Below are 14,604 nucleotides of genomic sequence, written 5' to 3' on the forward strand. Positions count from 1 at the left end.
CTGTACTGTCTTCTCCTCTTTTCTATTTTTCTATTTTCTCTTTTTCATTATACTAAAATCTGAAACATCCATACTTTAGTGATTCGAGATTTTTAGATCTATTTCCTACTTGCGATTAAGATAGATTCACAGTGGATCTAAGATTTGAAAAGTGTTGGAAATGCTTCTGACAAGAACGTCTTTGGTGGTAAGCATTCAGATCTTATTTTTTTTATTTAGTAATTCGAGGATAGGCTGAAAACCCCTAAATACTTTAGGGAGACTATCGATTTTTGCCAAGATTAAAATTAAGTATTTTTCATTCAGTTTTTTTTATATGTGCGCATCGAAGGCTAGCGATCAAGATCTATTTGGAGGCTAGTAAGATCAACAAGGTTAATCGTGGGGGAGATCTCGTTAGCGAATCGTCATAAAACAGGTGTGTAAACGACACCCACTCATAGACTAGATCGGTAAAAGCCGAAAAGCCGAAAAGTCGGCATTTATGAACTTGCGAGCGTGCGAGCGCTTGTGAGGTGGTTTGGTTGTTAATTTTGATAATCGCAAGCAGTATGATTGCAGAGTGCGTAATTTCGTGCACTTCGGTATATTTGGGCTTAATGGGCCGAAAATAGGTTAGTGGGCCAACGGGCCCGATTCGGTAAAAATGCTCGGTAAGTGCTTCTGTTAATGTGTTAATGGTTAGAATATGTATGTAAACTCTAGAATAGTAAATTTTATTAAACTACCCCTAAGTATGAAAATTACCGTTTTACCCCTAGGTGCTAAATGACCGTTATACCCCTAGGGTTAATTTTGACTGAAATACATGATATTCTGATTCTGTTTGTTATATGCCATGACATGTATATTTGTTGCATGGGGTTGGGTTTTGTTATGGAGGAAGAACCCGTTCTGGTGGCTGTGCCACATATTCTGATATAAAGCAGCTTTGCTGCGGATTATAGTTAGTGCCACAATCGGTGCTAACACTGTAAGTGTAGGGATGGCGTGGGTGATTTATTCCCCACAGGAAGTGTAGGGATGGACGGAGGCAAGTGCAGGGTTGGATGGGGTTATCATGCATTAATCATATGAGACTGTTTTATTATGGGCCAACTGTATTAAAATGGGCCCAACTGTGTTAATATGGGCAAGACCCAATATATCTCGACTTGTAATAGGGCTACGGCCTAGACTGATACTGATATGGGCTAGGCCCAGTATGCTCTGATTGTAATAGGGCTATGGCCTAGATTAATACTGATATGGGCTAAGGCCCAGTTAACACTGATTTCTGAATAGGGCTTAGGCCTAGTAAAGCTTGAACTGATTTGGGCTCTGGTTGGGATACTTTACACACTGATTTTTCCAAACTCACCCCCCTTTTTCCCATCTTTGTAGGTGAGCCTTAGATCGATGGACTTGGAGCTGGGCGGGATTCAGAGTGGCCACGAAGATTAAGTTTTGTTTTCTTTAAAATAAGTTTTGCATTTATTATTTTGATTATTTTTATTCTGGTTAAAGTTGTAATGAGGCCGCTCTTTTTATTATTTTTAATATTTTGGGTTATTAAATTGGTTAGCTCTAGGGCACGTTTTATAAAAGTTACTTATTTTTAAAATATCACGATAATCGAGCAAAGTTTCCGCAACGTAAATGTTTTCAAAGGAAATAAATATTTTAAATAGACTTAAACTTAATTTGTTGTTCGTGGACAAGTAATAAGCTTAAAGTGTGGCAATGGATGTATGCATGTCTAGGATGTGATCATGGAAGAGCTAGGTACCTAAGCAGTCTAATTGACTCACCTCCTCTTTTTTTGAATCCTACCTGGTGCGTATTATGCATTCACTTTAAGCCATGACAAAGAAGGTTTGATTTTTTTCGATACTTAACTGTTTTTTTAAAATAAAATGTTTCTGCCACTACAAAGGTTTACAAGTTTTCAAAGTTTCCCATAAGATTTTACAAGGTTGTTAACAATGCTTTGATTATTACAATGAATCACATTTTGGAAAAAAAATAAGGCTAAGGTTTTATTCAAGTTTAAACGGTAAAAGTTTCTAAACATCAAGAAGGGTTTTCAATGAAAACATGGTTTCGAAAAACACTTCAATGTGACATGCCGGATTCGGTCGTAACGTCTGAGCCGGGTTTGGGGTATTACAGATCGACTTTAACGGGCTCGAGAGCCGGTTACGTACGAGAAAGGATTAGCGCCCTCGTTACGCCCAAAATTAGTACCTAATTAATTAAATAATGTCATTATGTCTAAAATTTGAAAAAATTTTGAAATACAATTTCTTTTAAAACAATTGAATAACTCGAATGGGATGTTAAGATTCTCTTATTCCGAAAGAATAAAATATCACATCCAGTACGTTAGGACATGACCTTTTAAACCTTCGAAACCAAGATCCATTCCTGATTTTCATAAATTCATACATTTGAAAATTACAAAAGGATATTCAGATATTTAGTCCAACGAAAAACCAAAAGCCAACACGTTAGGGTACGATTTCTCGGATTTCTAAACATGGAACATTGCCTTGTTTTGAAGTTAAGAAAACACGGACGAAATTTTAAAGGGATATTTGATTATTTGGACAAACAGAAAATCGAAACTCAGCATGTTAGGGCACAATTTCTCGAATTTCCAAATATGAAACATTGCATGGCTTGAGAAGCTTTCGAGTAAACGATTATAAAACCGGCTCAAAACGCATTTATTTGGTTTAATTGAAGTAAAATGGAATAATTAATTTTGGATCAATAAGTTAAAAATTTTAATTACAATGTGACACTCGTGAATGAAAGGCGAAATTATAAACATGGAACAATATACATGGATAACGTACTCTACCAACGAATGAAAATAATATAAATATTAAAAAATAAAGAACAAATTAACATACACATAATAGCAATGAGCTCACATCCTATTTTGAAAAACTAACATTAATAATTAAAATAATGAAAACTAAAAATATAACTAATCAAAGAAACAAATTAGAATAAAATATAACAAGTTTTCAAACATAGATGAATAACAATTGAAATAATAATACAAAAGACTAATAAACAATATGCACAATAATATATGAAATAATATGAAAACTAAAAAATAACAAATAATATACAAAACATTATGAAAACTAGGAGTCAATATGATATAAAACAATTTAAAAACTATTAGATATATGAAAAATTTACAAATGAACAACACATGCTAGAATTTGAAATAGTTTACATGTATAAAAATAAAAAAAACTAATAATATATAAATGATTAGTGAAATAGCTATTATGAAAGAAGAAGTCTGGAGCAAATAATATACAAAATATTTTTGAAAATAAAACATCTATTTAAAGTTGATAATATACATACAATGAAAAAATAATAATTTAAATAATATATAAAATATGAAAGGGTTTTAAATAACAAGGATATATAATTAAATATGTTTTTAAGGAATGAACTATATACATAACATATTTTAAAAGAAAAATATATATACCTAGAAAGATTTTTTTTTTAAATATACACATAAAACAACATGGAATTACATAGAATAAAACTAATTTTAACATAAACTATATATATATATAGATATATATATTAATATAAGGGTAACTTAAATTAAAGATTATACAAAATTTTAAAACAATATGATATAAAAGAGAATTTTAAAATAATAATTTTATAATTTAAACAAAAATAAAATAAAATAAAATAAAATTATCAAAGTAATTCAAAATGTATATAAAAAAATTTTAAAAGATGAATGCTAAATGAATTAAAAAATAATGAATTATACAAATTGAAATTAAAAAAACTTAATTGAAATAAAATAAAATTAGAAGGGATAATTAATAAATAAAATAGAACATTGAAACAGAAATAAGGACCAAAACACAATGCGCGTGAATGTATGAGGATTGAAAATGTAAATGATCCAAATCCACAAAATGCAGCGTTTAGGCGCAGATTAAATTGAATTTATGTGCAAATTACAGAGATAAATTAAAAAAAACAAAGAAAATACAAATAAGGCCCAATTGAATGACAGCACGAAAAGGAAGGACTTATTGCGCAAATATTCCCTTTAAGCAAACCGCGCGGATCCTCATGGGTATTGGGTCGGGGCTGAATCGGGTCACCCTATACGACGTCGTTTTGAGGCCACCGAAGAAGGCCCCAAACGGCGTCTTTTCTCCCCTATTATAAAAGCCAAAGCAAAGCCAAAAAGAAACATATTCGGTCGTCCCTTGAACCAAAACCCTAGCCCTCTCCTTTGGCTGCTCATGGGTATCATCGGCGTTCACGCCTCTACCTCTGTCGTGCCTCATGACCCAAGTCGCGTAAAAACAAGATTAGACCCATTTACTTCCTTTGGTCCGATATCCAAGCCGAAGAATAGCCTCCGACGATTGAAACCGCAGGTAAGTGCCTTTGGAATCTCTTCTTTATTTGTTTCAATGAAAAAGTATATTCAAAGCAAGGAAAAAAATCAAAAGAATATGAATCGTAAATTACCTTCAATCTTTGAGTGTTTTCTTTATTTTCTTTGTATTCAAAAAGTTCAAACCCTTTAAAAATTATATTCGGTTTTCTTTTATATTCAGTTTTCTTTTATACTCGAATAAGGAGAAAAAATAAAAAAGAAAAATAATAGAAATTTTCTCCTAGATCTTTCTGCTATATTTCTTTGCTGTCAATTGATTGTGGCCTCCTTGCTGTTGTTATTCGGTTTCTTTTTGCAGGTAAACCACCGTACAGAGAAGCGGACGTGGCAATGGTGCTGGAGACCCTTGCTGAGGATGTTGTGGCGCTGGCCCTAGGGTTTCAGTCTCTGAAACCGAAAGTTGGGCCATCTGGTCATTTTCAATTGGGTTTTGGGTTAAGTTTATTTAATTGGGTTAAAGATTTGTATTTGGGCTAGGATTAGGCCTTGGTCTTATTTGGGCTTCAATTAATGTTTGGGTCTTTGTATTTATGGACTGTGAACAATTTTTATTTTATAAACTATATTTTATTTTTTATATGGCTTATTTATTTGTTGTAAATAAATTTAAAGGTCTAGGTGAAATGGGCCTTCTATGGCTTCCCTTCTTTGTTCATTGTCATGTAACGGGAATAGAGCAAATACTTTAAAAGGACCAATTTTACCTGATTTTTCTGTGACTTTTTGGCATTTCTTTTCCTCAAGTAGTCCCATTCTGTCCCACTGCGTCTTTAGGGGTATAAGGAATAGCACTTTAATCAACTCCACTGGAATTTCAGGGAAAAAAAGATTTCTATCTTCAAGGAGATAAAAATTGATGATTTCAACCTGCTCCGCTGCAACTTCAGGGAGTTAAGGCTATTGGCTTCAATCTTCTCCTTTACTACTTTGGGAATATAAGATTCGCCATCTTTGATCTGCTCCGCTAATGCTTAGGGAGATACTTCCTCAAGAAGATAGGACTACAATCTTTAACCGGCTCTCTTGCTACCTTAGAGAGATAAGGCTAGTGGTTAATATATGCTCCCCTGCTACCTCGGGAACATAAGATTCACATCTTTGATCAACTTCGCTACTGCTTAGGGAGATAAGATTTTCAATCTTCAGTCTGCTCTGCTGTAACTTCAGGGAGATAAGACTTGCTTTGATATGCTCCACTGCAACTTCAGAGAGATAAGATCTACCATCTTCAGTCTGCTTCCTTGCTACCTTAGGAAGATAAGACTACAATCTTCAACCTGCTCCCTTGCTACCTCAAGGAGATAAGGCCTGTGGCTAAAATCTGCTCCCCTGCTACCTCGGGAAGATAAGATCCACCCTCTTCGATTTGCTCCACTACTGCTCAGGGAGATAAGATCTACAATCTTCAATCTGCTTCCTTGCTACCGCAGGAAGATAAGACTACAATCTTCAACCTACTCTCTTGCTACCTCAAAGAAATAAGGCTGGTGGCTAAAATCTGCTCCCCTACTACCTTGGGAAAATAAGATTTTCCATTTTCGATATGCTCCATTGCTACCTCTTGGAGATAAGATCTGCAACTGCACTGATGTTGCTACACCATCCCCTAGGAACATGATCTGTAGGATTGGTTTCATGTACCTATGCTTATGCCAAATAGTTAAGATGCTATGATCAAAATGATCCTAATGCTCCTAACTAGATGTGCTATGAATGATATATGAATGCATAAATGAGAATGATCTTTTGTTAAACGCTTAAGGTATCATCACTCGTTATTCACTAGAGCATTATCACTAACGTATTATGCTGCCCTCTTGTTCGACTGGTATTTTTTGACAGAAATCCCAAAGAAACAATCACATTCTGCTCAGCAAGCTTGCCCCGCTGCAGTTTCTGAATCCCCTCCACTGTTCCTTCTGGAACAAAAAGTTTATACTTTTCATTGCCACTCAGGGGTGTAGGATCTGAATTTTCCTCCACCAATTTGGTCTGTTACACCATTCCCCAGGTGTTATGACCAGACGTGCATACCTAATATTTGTATGAATGCCAAATATCATTTTTCTTTTCTCGAGAATGACCTCCTTGTATACTGATCATTTTTGTCGACATTGTATTACCAACGCCATATCTTGTCTTTTTGTTCAATCATCATTTTAGACAAAAATCCAAAGAGACGGTCTCAATTTAAACCCCTCCTACTCAGATATTTCCTTGAGCTGGGTGAGTTCTAAACAATAGTTCTATTTCAAGTTCTTGTATTATTTAAAAGCTTCTACAGTAATATGCGAAACTTCTGTTGTGAAAATATTATTAATTCTTTAATCATTATTTCAATGCAACATGCTTGCAACAAATCAAAGCAATGGATAGGGATGGAATTGAATTAGAACATTGCTTGAAATCAATAGATTACCAAAGATCAAAATGGAAATCTATTGGAAATGCATATCTTGAAAAGGAAAAAAATATTTCAAAGATAGCCAATTTTTTATGAACAAGATGAAGACTAGGTACCCCTGATATCGCAACCTGAGTTTCGCTGTACGAACTTCTTAAAGACCAATTTAAACTTGACATGTGTTGAGGAGATCAGAAGCACTTTGTCAATGCCCCAAGATGCAGCATACCCTTTTCCTTGCTAATTCAGGTATAGTAAGATCGCCGCCTTCCCATTTTTGTTCAAAATTTGAGACGCCATTTTCGGGTCTTCAACTCAAATCCCCTTTGGTCTCAAGGCGCCCTTTGCGGGTTTTCACCTTGGAATCTCCTTTTTATCTTTTTATTTTCATTTTTTGTTTGGTCTCAAAGCGCCCTTTGTGGGTTTTCACCCAATTTATTATGAACAAGATGAAGACTAGGTACCCCTGATATCGCAACCTGAGTTTCGCTGTACGAACTTCTTGAAGACCAATTTAAACTTGACATGTGTTGAGGAGATCAGAAGCACTTTGTCAATGCCCCAAGATGCAGCATACCCTTTTCCTTGCTAATTCAGGTATAGTAAGATCGCCGCCTTCCCATTTTTGTTCAAAATTTGAGACGCCATTTTCGGGTCTTCAACTCAAATCCCCTTTGGTCTCAAGGCGCCCTTTGCGGGTTTTCACCTTGGAATCTCCTTTTTATCTTTTTATTTTCATTTTTTGTTTGGTCTCAAAGCGCCCTTTGTGGGTTTTCACCTTGGGCTATTTTTTTTAAGAAAGTCTTAAAGCACCCTTTGTAGGTTTTCACTTTGGCCTCGTACCCTCTTTAAGTGTAGTAATTCTTGACTAAATCCGAATTCACAGGATTGGGCAGGTTTTTCCCATCTATTTCAACCAGAATTAATGCTCCTCCGAAGAAAGCTTTCTTCACCACATAAGGCCCCTCCTAATTTGGGATCCATTTCCCTCTGAAATCCTTTTGTGTAGGAAGGACCTTTTTCAAAACCAGATCTCCCTCATGAAATTCTCTTGGGTGAACCTTTTTTGTCATAAGCCTGCATCATTCATTTTTGATACATCTGACCATGCTAGATAGCCCTTAGCCTCTTTTTCTCAATTAAGTTCAACATATCATATCGAGACTATATTCATTTTGCTTCCTCTAGCTTTAGTTCTGACAAAACTGGGAGGGAAGGTATCTCTACTTTGATGGGTAAAACTACCCCCATTCCATAGACCAATGAGAAAGGCGTTGCCCCAGTAGAAGTTCTAACAGATGTTCGATAATCATAAAGAGTAAATGGTAGCTTCTCATGCCAATCTCTGTAAGTTTCGGTCATTTTTCCCACAATCTTCTTAATATTTTTATTGGCTGCCTCCACTGCCCCATTCATTTTTGGGCGATACGGTGATGAGTTATGGTGTCTGATCTTGAACTGACTACAAACCTCAATAATCATGTTGTTGTTCAGATTTAATGCATTGTCAGATATAATTCTCTCAGGCATTCCATATAAACATATGATTTCTTTCTTTAAAAATCTGTTGACTGCCGATTTAGTCACGTTGGCATATGAAGCAACCTCCACCCACTTGATGAAATAGTCAATGACCACAAAAATAAACTGATGCCCATTTGAAGCCTTCAGCGAGATTGGCCCTATGGCATCCATACCCCATATAGAGAAAGGCCGTGGGGAAGTCATAACATGCAAAGGTGAAGGAGGTACATGGATTTTATCATCATAAATTTGACATTTGTGACACTTCTTGGCATAATTGATGCAGTCTCCTTCCATGGTAGACTAGTAATATCCAAATCTCATAATTTTTCTAGCCATTGTGAAACCGTTAGCATGTGTTCCACAAACGCCTTCGTGAACTTCTTCCTAAGTTTTCTTGGCTTGTATAGCATCCACACATCTCAATAGTACCTGATATTTTCTTCTTTTGTATAGGATCTCCCCATCTAAGACATAATCACAGGCTAGTCTTCTCAACATCCTTTTATCATTTTCAGTTGCCTAATCAGGATACTCATGATTTCTCACTTATCGCAATATATCCTGATACCAAGGGTGGTCATCTCTCTCCTCTTCCTCTATGTTGTAACAATAAGATGGGGCTTCGCAAATACTCATCTGAATGGGTTTTACATCTTCTTGTTTGCTAATTTTGATCATGAAAGTCAAAGTAGCCAAAGCATCTGCCATCTGGTTTTCATCTCGCGGGAGATAATTGAAGGTAATATCATCAAACTCTTCAATTAACCCTAGCACTATCCTTTGATAATTAATCAATTTGGAGTCTCTTGTCTCTCATTCACCTTTAAGTTGATAAATTACTAGCGCAGAATCTCCATATACTTCCAGCACCTTGATCCTACGTTCTATGGCTGGGCGGAGTCCCATGATGCATGCTTCATATTCTGCCATATTATTTGTGTAATCAAAATCCAATTTACATGTGAATAGATAATGATCTCCATTTAGGGATACCAAAACTGCCCCGATTCCGTTACCCATAGCATTTGAGGCTCCATCAAAGTTCAATTTCTAAGGGTGATCTTTTGTAGCGTCCTCTTCAGTAGCTGCCACATACATTAATTCTTCATTGAGGAAATCAAAATTCAAGGGCTCATAATCTTCTAGAGCTCTACTGGCCAGAAAATCTGTTATTGCACTCCCTTTCATAGCTTTTTGGCTCAGATAGATTATGTCAAATTCAGAAAGCAGAATTTATCATCTAGCCATCCTTTCATTCAAGGCATTTGACTCCATCATATACTTTAGAGGATCCAACTTCGATATTAGCCAGGTTGTATGGTATAGCATGTATTACCTCAACCTCTGAATTGTCTAAATCCAAGCACAACACAATTTCTGAATCGGCGAATATCTTCATTCACACTCAGTGAATTTTTTACTGAGGTAATATATCGCCCTTTCTTTTCTTCCCGACTCATCATGTTGACCAAGCACACACCCCATAGAGTTATCAAACACTACTAAATACAATATTAACGGTCTATCTAGACTCAGAGGTGACAGCACCGGAGGACTTGACAAGTACTTTTTAACTTTATCGAAAGCTTTCTGGCATTCATCATCCCATACACCTAGGTTTTATTTTTTAAGAAGACGAAAATGAGGTCACATTTCTCCGTTAATTGTGAAATGAACCGAGCAATGTAATTTAACCTTCCAAGGAAACCTCGAACTTCTTTTTGAGTACGCGGTAGAGGCAACTCTTGTATAGCTCGAACTTTGTCTGAGTCAATTTGAATTCCCCTCTTACTGACTACAAAGCCCAACAGTTTTCTCAATCTAGCTCCAAAGGTACATTTTGTTGGATTGAGCTTTAGTTGAAATTTTCTCAATCTCAAGAACAACTTTCTCAGAACTTGGATGTGTTCCTCCTCAGTTCGAGATTTGGAAATCATATCATCAACATAAACTTTGATCTCTTTGTGCACCATTCATGGAACAAAGTCACCATAGCCCTTTGATACATCGCTCCAGCATTCTTCATCCCGAACGGCATCACCTTATAACAAAATGTACCCCACAAGGTTATGAAAGTAATATTTCCCATGACTTCAGTATGCATTTTTATCTGATTATATCCCGAGAATCCATCCATGAAGGAGAAAAACAAGTAGCCAGCCTTATTATCCACTAGAGTATCAATATGAGGCAAGGGGAAGTTGTCCTTTGGGCTAGCCTTATTTAAGTCTTTGTAATTAAAGCACATTCGTACTTTTCCATTTTTCTTAGGAGCAGGCATAATGTTGGCTACCCATTCCGAGTATTTGACCACATACAGGAATCCAGCATCAAATTGCTTTTTGACTTCCTCTTTTATTTTTAGCACAATGTCTGGCCTAATCCTTCGAAGTTTCTGCTGAACAGGCTTGCAATCTTCTTTTATGGGAAGGCGATGTACTACAATGTCGGTACTTAACCCGGGCATATCCTGGTATGACCATGCAAAGACATCATTAAATTCTTGAAGTAACCCAACAAGGTCTCATTTTGTTTCTTCGGTTATGCACGTTCCAATTTTTACAACTTTTCCTTCTTCCAAAGTCACCACATCCACTGTTTCTTTTTGAGGTAGAATTTGCTTTTCCTCTTGTTCTACCATCCTTAACAAGTCCGGAGATAAGTCACAATCTCTGTCATCTTCAAAGTCTTGGGATCCCTCTAAACACATGTCTTGCTCAAAAAGCGATCTTGAGTCAGTAACAGTGTCACTCATGACAATGGTATCCAAGAACCTATTATAGGTACAAAAATATACAAAAAATGAATGAATTTAAGAATTATTATCTGTATGGTATGATTATGAATGAAATGAAAGAATGATTGAAGAAAGTGCAAAAAGATCCATGATAATTACTCAAACGGAAAGGATAAAATAATTACTTGTGGAAAGAATGAAAGAATATTTGTTCAAAATGATAGCAAAAATGTACTTCATTGAAATAATGATGTTTGAACATGAGCCTATTTCACAAAGAAATCCTTATGCCTCTAAGCTTAAAACAACAAGTTTGTTTTGAGCATTACTCTGAGTAAGCTTTAAAAACTACAGGAATGTCTTCTGCAGTCTAGTTGTCTAGAACACTCCCAGGTTCATAAGGACGAATATCTGACAAAGTCCTCTCTTCAGTTGCTTCTTCAATTATGGCATTGATGTGAACATTTCCCAGCATTTCTTCAATGTCTTCTCTCTTTGGCGTCCTAAATTCAGGATGAATAATCCGCTCTGATACGAAAGTCTTGGATATGTGAGGTATTATCATGGGTTCCCACTTGATTTCTTCACCACTCAAACGTGCCCTTCTTTTTTCCTGCCTTTTTTCAAATTCTTTTTTTCTTTGTCTTGTGTTTGGCTTGAACCCCAAACTAAAACGGTCATGTTTTTCTTTCAGCATTGGAACCTCAACTCCTCCCTCGAAACATCTCCCAAGTCCCTTTCCTGGTAAAGCTCCCCTTCCTACCATCAACATAAACCCATCCTCGTAGTTTTGGATATTTTCGGCGCCGGAATCTTACTCCCTTCAGTGATGATGTTGCATTTACAAAATTCAAAAACCGAAAAGAACATTCGATTGCTTCGCCATCTGTCTCCAAATATGGTGCATCACTGCTTACAGCTGCAATAATATCTTCTTCAGCGTTTATCGTTACCAGCTGACCTTCTGACACTAGCTTTAGCTTATGATGTAGCGACGAAGGCACTGGCCCGACCGAATGTATCCAAGGTCTTCCTAACAAGCAGTTGTAGGAGGGCTTAATATCCATCACTAAGAAGTCTACCTCATATTGTAATAGCCCAAAATTGGGTCTAGTTGGAACAGAGGTTTCGGGACCACAAAATCTGAGATATAAATAATTATTTTATGATTATTTTGAGGTCTATGATATGATTGCATGATTGTGTGAAAATTTCGTGAAGAAATTCTATGCATAAAGTGCTTAATTCGAAGTTAGGGACTAAATTGAATAAGTTGCAAAACTTGCATTCTAGAAGTTTCTAGTATGAAATTGATTTGAAATATTAATTAGGAGGTCTTAAATAGAAATTTGACCAATTTCTAAGTTATGGACAAAAATTGGACATGGATGGAATTTTTGAAAAGTTTAGTAGTAAGGGTATTTTGGTCATTTAGGGGTAAAATGAATTAAAATACAAAATTAAAAGCCAATTTTGCTCATCTTCTTCACCATGGACGTGTATACCAAGGGAGACTCCATGGCTAGGGTTTTCAAGCTTCCCAAGCTCAATTGTTAGTCCGTTCTAACCTCGTTTTTCAAGTTCTTTACGTTTTTGGAGTCCCGGTAACTTGATTTAGCTTATGCTAGCAATAATTCAACCTAGGGTTCATATTTTGAAAAATACCCATAGGTAAAATTTGTGTATTCTGGTGTTTTATGATACAATATGAGGTTTTAAGTTATGTTAGACAACTTGTGCTACTCGGTTTTAAGTGAAAACGAGCAAAAGGGCTTAATCGGTAAAAATACCTAATAGTCATAAGTATATGTTAGAGTGAGAATTTGATGTTTCCATAGAAGGGAAAAGTGATCATCATGTCATAAAACATAAGAATAAGGGATGAAATTTAATTCCCGAGCCTAGGGGAAAAAGTGTAAATATGCAAAAGTTTAGGGGCAAAATTGTAATTTTTCCAAAGCTTGAGTTAAGGACTGTTTTGAATAGTAGATTAATTAAATAAGTAAAATATGATGTTTTAGATCCCGGAAAACGAGATTTGAACCTAGAATGAGAGAAAAATCGAAAATTGAGAAAGTTGGTAAAATGGCCGTTTTAATAGCAAGGTAAGTTCATATGTGTAATAAGCATTAATTTATGCATGTTTCAATGTAAAATTGATATATTTACTATGATCTCCAAGGTGTTGAAAGTATGTAAGTTGGTATGATAATAACACAACAATAATGCTGTAATTTATATTTGAAAGTTAAATTTAGTGAATTAATTGAATTATGTTAAATTAAATGATTATGGTGCCAAGTTTATGAATTGATTTAAAAATATGTCTATGGTACGTGAAGTGCATCGAATTATCATACATAAATGTGATTTCTATGATTATGGATATTATGGGAAATTGTAAGTTCATATGATTTTTAATAAGACAATGTGTAATTTAATGTTATTGCGTTGATATTAAATGAGATGTAATTTTATATGTAAGTAATACATCACTATTACTTGTATTATGATATTTTATAAAAATATTGGAAGTATGTTTGTGGATAATTACTTGATTGGTGAAATTGTTGGAAAAGAGAGAGAAATCCCGGTTGAACCTTTGGAAAGATTGGATGATACAGATGGTATGTAGCTAGGTCACATGTATAGTGCTGAGTGCACATCATGTGTACAAGAGAACTACAAGACATTATGATGTAGCTAGGTCGCATGGGTGATACTATGTGTACACCATGTAGACAAGAGAGCTACGGGATATATGTAGCTAGGTCGCATGCGTGGTTCCAAGTGAAGGACACCATGTAGACAAGAGAGCTACGAGATAAACTGGCTAGGTCACATGAGTGGTACTAAGTGTTCACCATGTGTACAAGAGAGCCGAACTATATGATGGGTGGAGCTATGAGCTGAAACCACCAAGTATCGAGGATTGATCCGAAGTGTTCAACGGGAGACTCTCTATGTATTGCTTTGTGAGTTTTGTGATGAATAAGTGCAGGAACTTGGTTATGTGAATGATGTGTTCATTAAGTGACCAGGATGTGGTAAGGTTATAAACAAGTAAGTTATACATGAGGATGATTTTATGGTGACCTTGTGATCATGGGCCTATACTTGTGATGTATGAAATGTGGTGAAAATGATTTGTGATATGTATGTTAAAATGAGGTTAATACAAAGAAAGTGTGAAAGAGTGAATTAGCAATAAAACTGTTTTGGACAGTAGCAGTGACGTGATTTTGAAAAATCACAAAAAATAATATAAATTGAATCAGAGACTGAATAAGATATCAAATTAAAGCTTAATGAGTCTATTTTCATATAAAAGAAATATAGAAAGCAAAGGAGTTCTATATTTTTAGATATCTATGTTTTTTTGAGACTGATTTAGAATGATTACGTGATCCCCTGTTCTGACTTTGGAAAATCACAAAAAATTGGTGAAAAATAATTAGAGGCTAAAAATTATATTTTTAAAATCCGTAA

The 14,604-nt window shown here is 35.4% G+C and overlaps 1 long non-coding RNA gene across 1 annotated transcript; it reads left to right on the plus strand.

Annotated features, from left to right (window-relative positions):
• Positions 1 to 4,004: 4,004 nt before the first annotated feature.
• Positions 4,005 to 5,024, plus strand: LOC107917024 (uncharacterized). Its single transcript, XR_001689674.2, has 2 exons — positions 4,005 to 4,424; positions 4,746 to 5,024. It is a non-coding gene; the product is annotated as an uncharacterized lncRNA (long non-coding RNA).
• Positions 5,025 to 14,604: the final 9,580 nt, after the last annotated feature.

This window comes from Gossypium hirsutum, chromosome A01 (genome assembly GCF_007990345.1).
Source record: "Gossypium hirsutum isolate 1008001.06 chromosome A01, Gossypium_hirsutum_v2.1, whole genome shotgun sequence".
In the NCBI taxonomy this organism is placed as follows: domain Eukaryota; kingdom Viridiplantae; phylum Streptophyta; class Magnoliopsida; order Malvales; family Malvaceae; genus Gossypium; species Gossypium hirsutum.